Here is a 7,968-nt window from a genome sequence, read left to right as displayed (position 1 = left end):
TAGCTAAAACTAAATGGAAAGACTGGGGTCATGATGGTCAGGAGTGAGGAAGCCTTGAATAATCAAAGGAATATTGTGTGTTTCAGTAATGCTACATTGTGCCCTGATTGATTCATCCCTTCCATGTGATCCTTTTGTGAGGGCATGTCCTGTTGCCTACACATGGGTTTTGGGTCTTTGCTCTGAGCCCCCTCGTTCTCAACAATATGCTTTTTGTTGTTCTTTTGGGTCATCTGATTCTTATTTACCTGAACCCATTGACATGTCATGATCTCATAGGTTGGTGTGCTTTCTCAATATGGATTTGTTGCTTCTGTGCTAGATGACCACTTGTTTAACTTCAAGCCCAGACGCTGTATCTTTTGATAGCCGGACACCATAAGCTTTCTTCACCACATTTTCTTATGCACCTATTTTGTCTTTGGCGATCATGTTCAAAGGGTGAACATCACAAAAAGCCAGGTTCTTAGAACAAAGTGTTTTTACACTGAGGGAGGGCTTTAGCAGAGGCACAAAGTCTGTCCACTTCCTCAATGTATTGCCATATAAATATATGTGCATAGGCCAATACCTCTATTTATATGAATTAATATGTTTGCATATGTATACACCTATGTTTATACCTCTATCTATTGCTTTGCTTCCTAGATCTTTCCTCTCTTTAATTTTACCTTCCTCCTTCCCCACCATCATGTTTGTCCTTCTTCTGCCTCTTAGTAATTCCTCTCAGTTAGATTGCTGTTGCTCCAACACCACCAGGATCTCTATGCCCTCCTTGTTGATTTAATCCTCTTGTTCTTTCCCTGTCATTGGCGTTGTTTGCTCACATCTCCTTTCCCCCACCTCTTCCTTCCCCTAACTCCCTCAGGAATCATCGCTCATGTTGCTTTCCCCTTGGGCATGCTTCCCATGCCTGTCTTATATAGGTAGACAAAACAATAATAATGAAGATTAAAAAAGAATAAAGATTGAATATAAAAAGAAAAATAAACCTAGCCAAAAAAAACCCAGAAAAGCATACATAATTCCTGATCTCTATGCTTACCTTTATGACTAGCTCCTAGGGGGTTTCAGGAACTGCCCCTCCTACTCTAAAGTCTATTTTGGGGCCTCCTCAGGGGCTTTGTGGTTGTACTTTGCTCCCATTGCTCCCATTACTGATCTGTTATATTTCCTTCTTGGTTCGTGCTACAGTGGGGGAGATCATACCAGACTCACTCCGTGTTGTGTGTCCACAGTGTTATCCTCTGTGGAAGTATGCTCTAGTGAGAGAACATCATGTCTCGGGGTGTTATGGGTCCTACTGTCCTCTCTGTGCCTTAGCAGTTCTGTGCATGGATGTTGTCCTCATGACTTGGTGTGCAAGTATAGGGTTTATTACCTCATTCTCTATTTTCCCATCTTAGTTTGCTTCCATGTGGGCTTGGCAGACGAGCCCCTCTCCCCAACCTGTAAGTTTAGTGTTCTCCTTCTGTAGTGCATACTTCTAGGGATGAGGTCAGTTTGGCTGTCATTAGGGCCGGCCCTGTAGTCCTCTCTGTTCATGAGTTGCTCCATGTGGTTATGTTGCCCTCAAGGTTTGCTGCGCATTGGTGGGGTCTGCGCTCACACTCTCTTTTCTTTAGAGACATAAATAACCTTCCCCTGGGTGAATTAGTGCCCTACTCGCCCAGTGACATCATCTCCCACTCCACCCCACTTCAAAACACACACTTTTCCCTTCTTTGTGTTTAAATGACATGTATATCCTTGCGTTTCATCTGTCCACTGCAGGATTGCCAGCACCTCAACCTGCATAGTGTGAGATAAGTGTATTTTCTTCTATAACTACTTACCTCAGTGTACTCATGTTGTACTTGTCATTTTGTGATTGACTAACTTCACTTAGCATAATTTCCTCCAACTCTTCCCATGAGATGATGTGCTTCATGTTCTCATCAGTGATTTTTAGGGATGTGCAGTACTCCACATTTCTAATCCACTCATACATCAATGGGAATTTAGGTTGTTTCACATTCTTTGTGATTGTGACTTGCGCCACAATAAACAGTGTTCGGGGTCTATTTTTAACCTCTTCTCAGTATATACCCAGTAGAGGAATTGCTGGGTAGTATGGTAATTCAATTTCCATTTGCTTTAAATATCATCAAACCATTTTCCAACAGAGGCTGCACATATATATATATATATAAAACCACCTGCAGTGGAGGAGAGTTCCTATCTTGCCACATCACCTCCAACATTTGTTGCTCTCTGATAATCTGATTTGGACTATCCTCAAGGGTGTTGGTTAGCATCTACTGCTCAAGGGTGTTGAGTGGCATCTCATGATTGTTTTAATTTGCATTTCTCTGATAGATAATGATCAGAAACATTTTCTCATATATTTATTGACCATTCTTGTCTCCTCCCTTGTGCACCTCCTTTTCAAGTCTTTGGCCCACTTCTTTAGGGTATTAACCCTTTTATTCCATTTTTAGGCTAGGGGGGTAATGCAGATTTTAGTAATGCACCTTTGTATGTTGTGTCATTCTTTAAAAAAAAGCCCTGTCCCAGTCTGTTACGCTCTTAGTGAAGTCATTTGATGCATACAGGTGTTTTATCCTTAATATATCCCACTTGCTGATTTCAGCTTCATTTGTGTGTGTACCCTTTCCTATTTCATTTAGCCTATGTATTCTCTGCACCAAGGTTCTTAGGTCTCTCCTTAGGTGCATATATATTTATTATGATCCCTGGTTCCAGGTCTACTGATCCTTAGAGCATTATATAGTCCCCATCCTTGTCTCTTGTTATGTTTTGCACCTTGAGGTCAATTTTGTTGGAGATTAGGATTGCAACTCCTTTTTTTTTTTAAAGTTGCCCTTTGCCTGGTATATTTTCCACAAGCCTTTTATTCTTAGTCTATTTTTGTCTGAGAGCATAAAACGTGTCTCTTGTAGGCAACAGAATGATGGGTTATGTTTTCTGAGCCAGTCTGCTAACCTTTGTCTTTTAAAGGGCAAGTTCAGGTCATTGTCAATCAAAGTCATAACCACCATCTGTGGATTCAAGGCTGTCATCTCATATCTTTTGTGCTGAGTGGTTTCCTAGCTCCCTTCATGTCAGTGTACTGTGTTTATGTGGGTGGCTTCATGCTTGCCTTCATTTCCCCCTGAGGCAATTTTATGTAGGTAGTAGTTTTCAGTGCCTTGATTTCAGGATGGAGATGCACTATATGCTGGTCTCCTGCTTGTGCTTGGTGCTTTTTTCTCTTGACCACAATGAGTCCGCTAGGATTTTCTGCAGGTTTGGGTTTCTTATGGTGTATTACTTGAGTTTTTCCTTGTCCAGGAAGACTCTAGCCTCATCATCTATCTTAATAGATTGTTTGGTAGGATAAAGTATTCTCAGGTTGGTGTTTTTTTTCTTTCAGCTTTCAAAAGATATTACTCCACTTATCCTTATGGTATATGCTGATAGGTTTGAGCGTTCTTACCTGAGTACCATTGTATGTGACCACCTTTTTTTCTTTTGCTGCTCTTTATCAAAGATGGATAATTTAGCTATTATATTCCTTGGGGAGTTTCTCTTGGGGTTCTGTCTAACTGGAGTCCTCTTTGCTTACTGTATGAATGTTTGATGCTCATTCATTAAAGTGCACAAGTTTGCTTCAATGAAGTCCCTCGTTAATTTTGCTGTTGACTTCATTGTGTCTTGCTCTGGTAGAGCAATTATTCGAATATTGTTTCTATTGATAGCATCAGTCGTTGTTCTCAGGTTTTCTTCTGCCTCTTTGATTATTTTGTTTGACTGTCATTCCCATTTGTTAAAGTCTGCCAGATTGTTCTTGAAATTGCTGGGACTATTCCCCGGCTCTTCTAGTCTGTTAGTTATGTCCGTTATCTTGTTTTTTACTTCTGTTTCCTCCTCCATTCGTTTATGCATTTCCCTTTGGTCAATGGACATTATCCCCTCTATCGTGCATTGCCTCTCCTTTATCATTGCATCCTTAATCTGTATGCTTCCCACTTATCCTTTATTACTTCAAGCAGCATTCTGAATATTTCTTTTTGTGGCAGATCAATGTCTGTTTCTTTTATGAGCATCGTTAGGTTTAGGACTTCTTCTGCTGTTGTGTTTAGGTTTTCTGTGTGATTGGGAATAATTGTTTTGGGACATACCTGTAGTCTATTATAGTGTTGTGTTGGACTTCTATGTAGGCAAGCTCCTGCAGCAACTCAATGGCCAGTGGCAGTGGGGCGCCTTTGAGGGTGGGCTCAGGCTGGCAACTGTAGGTATGCCACTTTTCCTGGTTGGGGCAGGCCTTCAGTGCAGGCACGGACCTGGTCTGGACTGTCGGGCCCCAGTTGGAAATCTTTTAAAGACTCTATGGAGCCCAAAACTTGCAGAGCCAGCTTTTGGCTTGGGCTGTGGCTTTCAGCACCTGTTAGCTTTTCCTATTTTGTTTTTTCAGTCCTAGGCTGTGCTCTGGGATTAGAGTTCTGCCTGTCTGGTTATGCTAATGCTACACTAATGGGACAGGTTGCTAGTGGCTTACATTAAAAGCTATACAAAGGAACACAGCCTCGAACTGAAAGCATTTTTTATCTTCTTCTTTTATAATGGGCCTGTGGGGTGCCCTGATTATCAGGGCTGGCCATTCTCTCCTCTGAGGAAGGGGGCCCAGATTAACCGAGTTTTTTGGGGGGTGACTGGATCTGAATTCTGCCCCAGCTGCATTCCTGTGTCACTCACGGATCATTCCTGCACAGCTCTGAAGGCCGTGTTCCAGGGATCAACATTCTGGCATGTGTAAATATCCCAGGGGCACTTCAATTGCTTCAAACTAGTGTCTAATTATCTATCTTTACCCATGCTGGTAGGCACGGAGCTGGGAAGACAGCAAAAAGGCATGGCCGATGTAGTCACTCTGTTCCCTGCTGGGAAGGAACATGCAAAGCCCAAGAATGCAGGAGCATGGAGGATAGCAGAGAGGGGAACTATCATGTCATGTCTTGTGGCTAGTTCTTGGAAGATCTCTAATAAGCTAGGGTTATGACCATTTTTAGATAGCAGCCTAGAGAAATTACTGCATGCTGCAGGTCTTGGATTTTCAGTGCAGTAAGGGGTGGCGAGGGATTAATGGAGCCTGTAGGCAGATGCACTGAACTTAGGGTGTTTCAACAAGTTCCCCAGTAGTTCCATGGGTGATAATCTCATGGGGAGGTCTGAATCAGACCCTAGTACACTGAAACTGTTTTAATTGCCCAGCTTCCCAATATTGCCCTCCTTACCTCTTAATTTTCTGATCTAACAACAGGAGCACCAGGCAGATGATTCTATCTAGATGCCATGTTACAGAATGCTATAGCATTTAGTAATTAGTTTAGTCCCTTGTCTGTTGTGTCATTGTAAAAGATTATCTCCCAATCCATGGGTTCTCATTTTACTCTTTGGGTGAAGGCTTTTGATGTGCTTAAGTGTTTTAGTATTCGTAGGTTCTAGTCATCTATTTTGTCTTCCACTGAGTGTGATATCTTTATTATATTTGGTAATCCATGTATGCCCTGCAATAGGACCCATAATTTGTCCTAAGTTTTCTTATTGATGAAACTTACTGTGCCTGGGCTTATTTAAATTTAATTCTCTAATCCATCTTCAGTTCATTTTTGTTCATGAGGTGAGTTAGTGGTCTTATTTCATTCTTCTGCAGATGGATATCCAATTTTACACGCATTATTTTTTTAAAGGATGTCCCTTTCCCATCTAATGTTTTTTGGCCATTTGTCAAAAATCAGTCACTTGTAGGTGAATATTTTTATTTCTTGGTTTTTTATTCAATTCCATTTCTCTATGTATCAATCATTTAACCAGTACCAGTCTGTTTTTACTACTGTGGCTGTGTAATAAGTTTTGAGGTTTGGTAGTGCAAAGTCTCTTTCTGTGTTTTTGTTGAGGAGCTCTTTGCTTATTCTGGGCCTCTTCTCTCTATATATGAAGTAGGTAAATATTTTTCCATCTATTTAATAAATGATGTTGGGATTTGCATCAGAATTGTATTGTATTTGTAGATTGCTTGAGGTAGTACTGACATTTTCACAATATTAAGTCTTCCGATCCATGAACTCAAATATTCAACCATTTGTGCAGCCCTCCTTTGGTTTCTTATTCTGTAGTTTTCTATATACCGTTTATTTGTCCTGAACCCCAGGCTGTTGCTGCCTTGAGCTCTCTTCCTGGGCAAGCTGTTAGTGAATGCTCGTACACATTGTTTTACCACTACTGAACAAATACCTGCTCTACTGATCTCCAAGATGCATGCACCCATTCCATCAGTCTCATGACTGTAAACTCCATCCACATGTGCCCTGTTTCCACCCCATTTCCCCATCCTTCTTGATGCAGTTCATTGATACTTCTTTTGCCCACAGCTAAAAGGTTCCTAGGCTGGTGGAAAATCTCCTTTGTTCTTTTAAAATATATTTTTATTCATTTTATTACATTTCATTTCTCTATGTCTTCTTTTTTTATTATTAATTTTTGTCTTTTCTTCCTTTTGTTGTTTTTTGTTTTGTGGTTCCTATTAATCCTCTCCTGTACCACATGATAGCCGCCTTCCCTCCTTTTTTTTTTATCCCTACCACTCCTAATAGCTACATAGTGATGTCATAGAGATAGTAATCAATATATGTGCACATGAAAATACATAAACAATAAGCACAAAAATGTTAATAATATCCAAATCCAAAGGAACTGTCTGAAGAAGTAAAGGCTCTGAAATAACCAGAAAATGAATTCAGAAGAATGGTATTCAGATACAAGTCTAGAGAGCTAGAGAAAAAAATAATTTTATACAAGAAAATTGTTGGAAACACTTGAAATGTGACAGGTACAACTAAACATACCAAAACCTATTGAATTTTTATAAAGCAATGGAGAAACTCTGGGGAATAAAATCAAGAGAGCAACAAATACTATTTAAAATAACCACACAAAGTTGAAATTTGTAAAATAAGTCTAACTAGAGGACGAAAGACTTAAATAAAGACAACTATAGAACACTACTTCAAGAAATCAAAAGAGGCCAACACAATTGGAAGAATATACAATATTCATGGGTAGGAAAGCTTGGTACTGTGAAAATGGCAGTATTGCCCAAAGAAAACTATAAATATGATGCAATTCTAATCTATATCCAAAGTTTATGCTTTAAATAAAAAGGAAAACATAACTAATGACTTTATATAGAAAGATTAGAGAAGCAGAATAAGCAAAAAATTCCTTAAGAAAAAGAATAAAGAAGGAGGCCTCTCAATATCTGACCTCAAAACTCTATTACATATTCCTCAGTAGTTAAAACAGCCTGGTACTTTTACAATGACAAATACAGAGACCAAAAAATCATAATGGAGAACCAATAAGTATATATGTAAGTCTATACAGCAAGAAGGAATATAACAGCAAATTAGTTCACACAGCAGTACAGAGAGCTCAGTTCAACTCACTTCCATGGAACAGTTAATATACAGGAAGTCCTTCAACTCACTTGGGATGCGGGATTCCAAGGTCAAGGAAGCAGAGAGCATAGTTCTCCTTTGGGCAAGGCAGGCAGAGTCTGCCCACAGGCAGCAAACCACAGGGTTTGCCCAGGAGCTTATTGAAGTAGGCTCGAATGAGATATCAACCTCAAGCAACACAAGGCAACAGGAAGCACTAGCTAAAGTGATGTATGCACAAGCAGCAAGGTGAAGCAGGTTTCAAAGGAGCCTCAGACCCTAGTGACATGATCCATGGTTGGCTAAGCCCACAGGTAGTGTAGCTCACAGGTTGAGGCAGAGAAATAGCTACAGCAACATCACACTTGTCTCATCACCAGAGAACAGGGGATGGGGCAGACCTTGCAGAGCTATTTATCTCTTTGCCCTCTGATCAAAATGTGATCTGATTAATCCCACATGTTCCTATTGGCCAGGTAGGCACATTAAA

Source organism: Echinops telfairi, unplaced genomic scaffold (genome assembly GCF_000313985.2).
Source record: "Echinops telfairi isolate 266 unplaced genomic scaffold, ASM31398v2 ScPeMD7_7423;HRSCAF=8461, whole genome shotgun sequence".
NCBI classification, from domain to species: Eukaryota; Metazoa; Chordata; class Mammalia; order Afrosoricida; family Tenrecidae; genus Echinops; species Echinops telfairi.
This window is presented reverse-complemented; position numbering follows the sequence as displayed.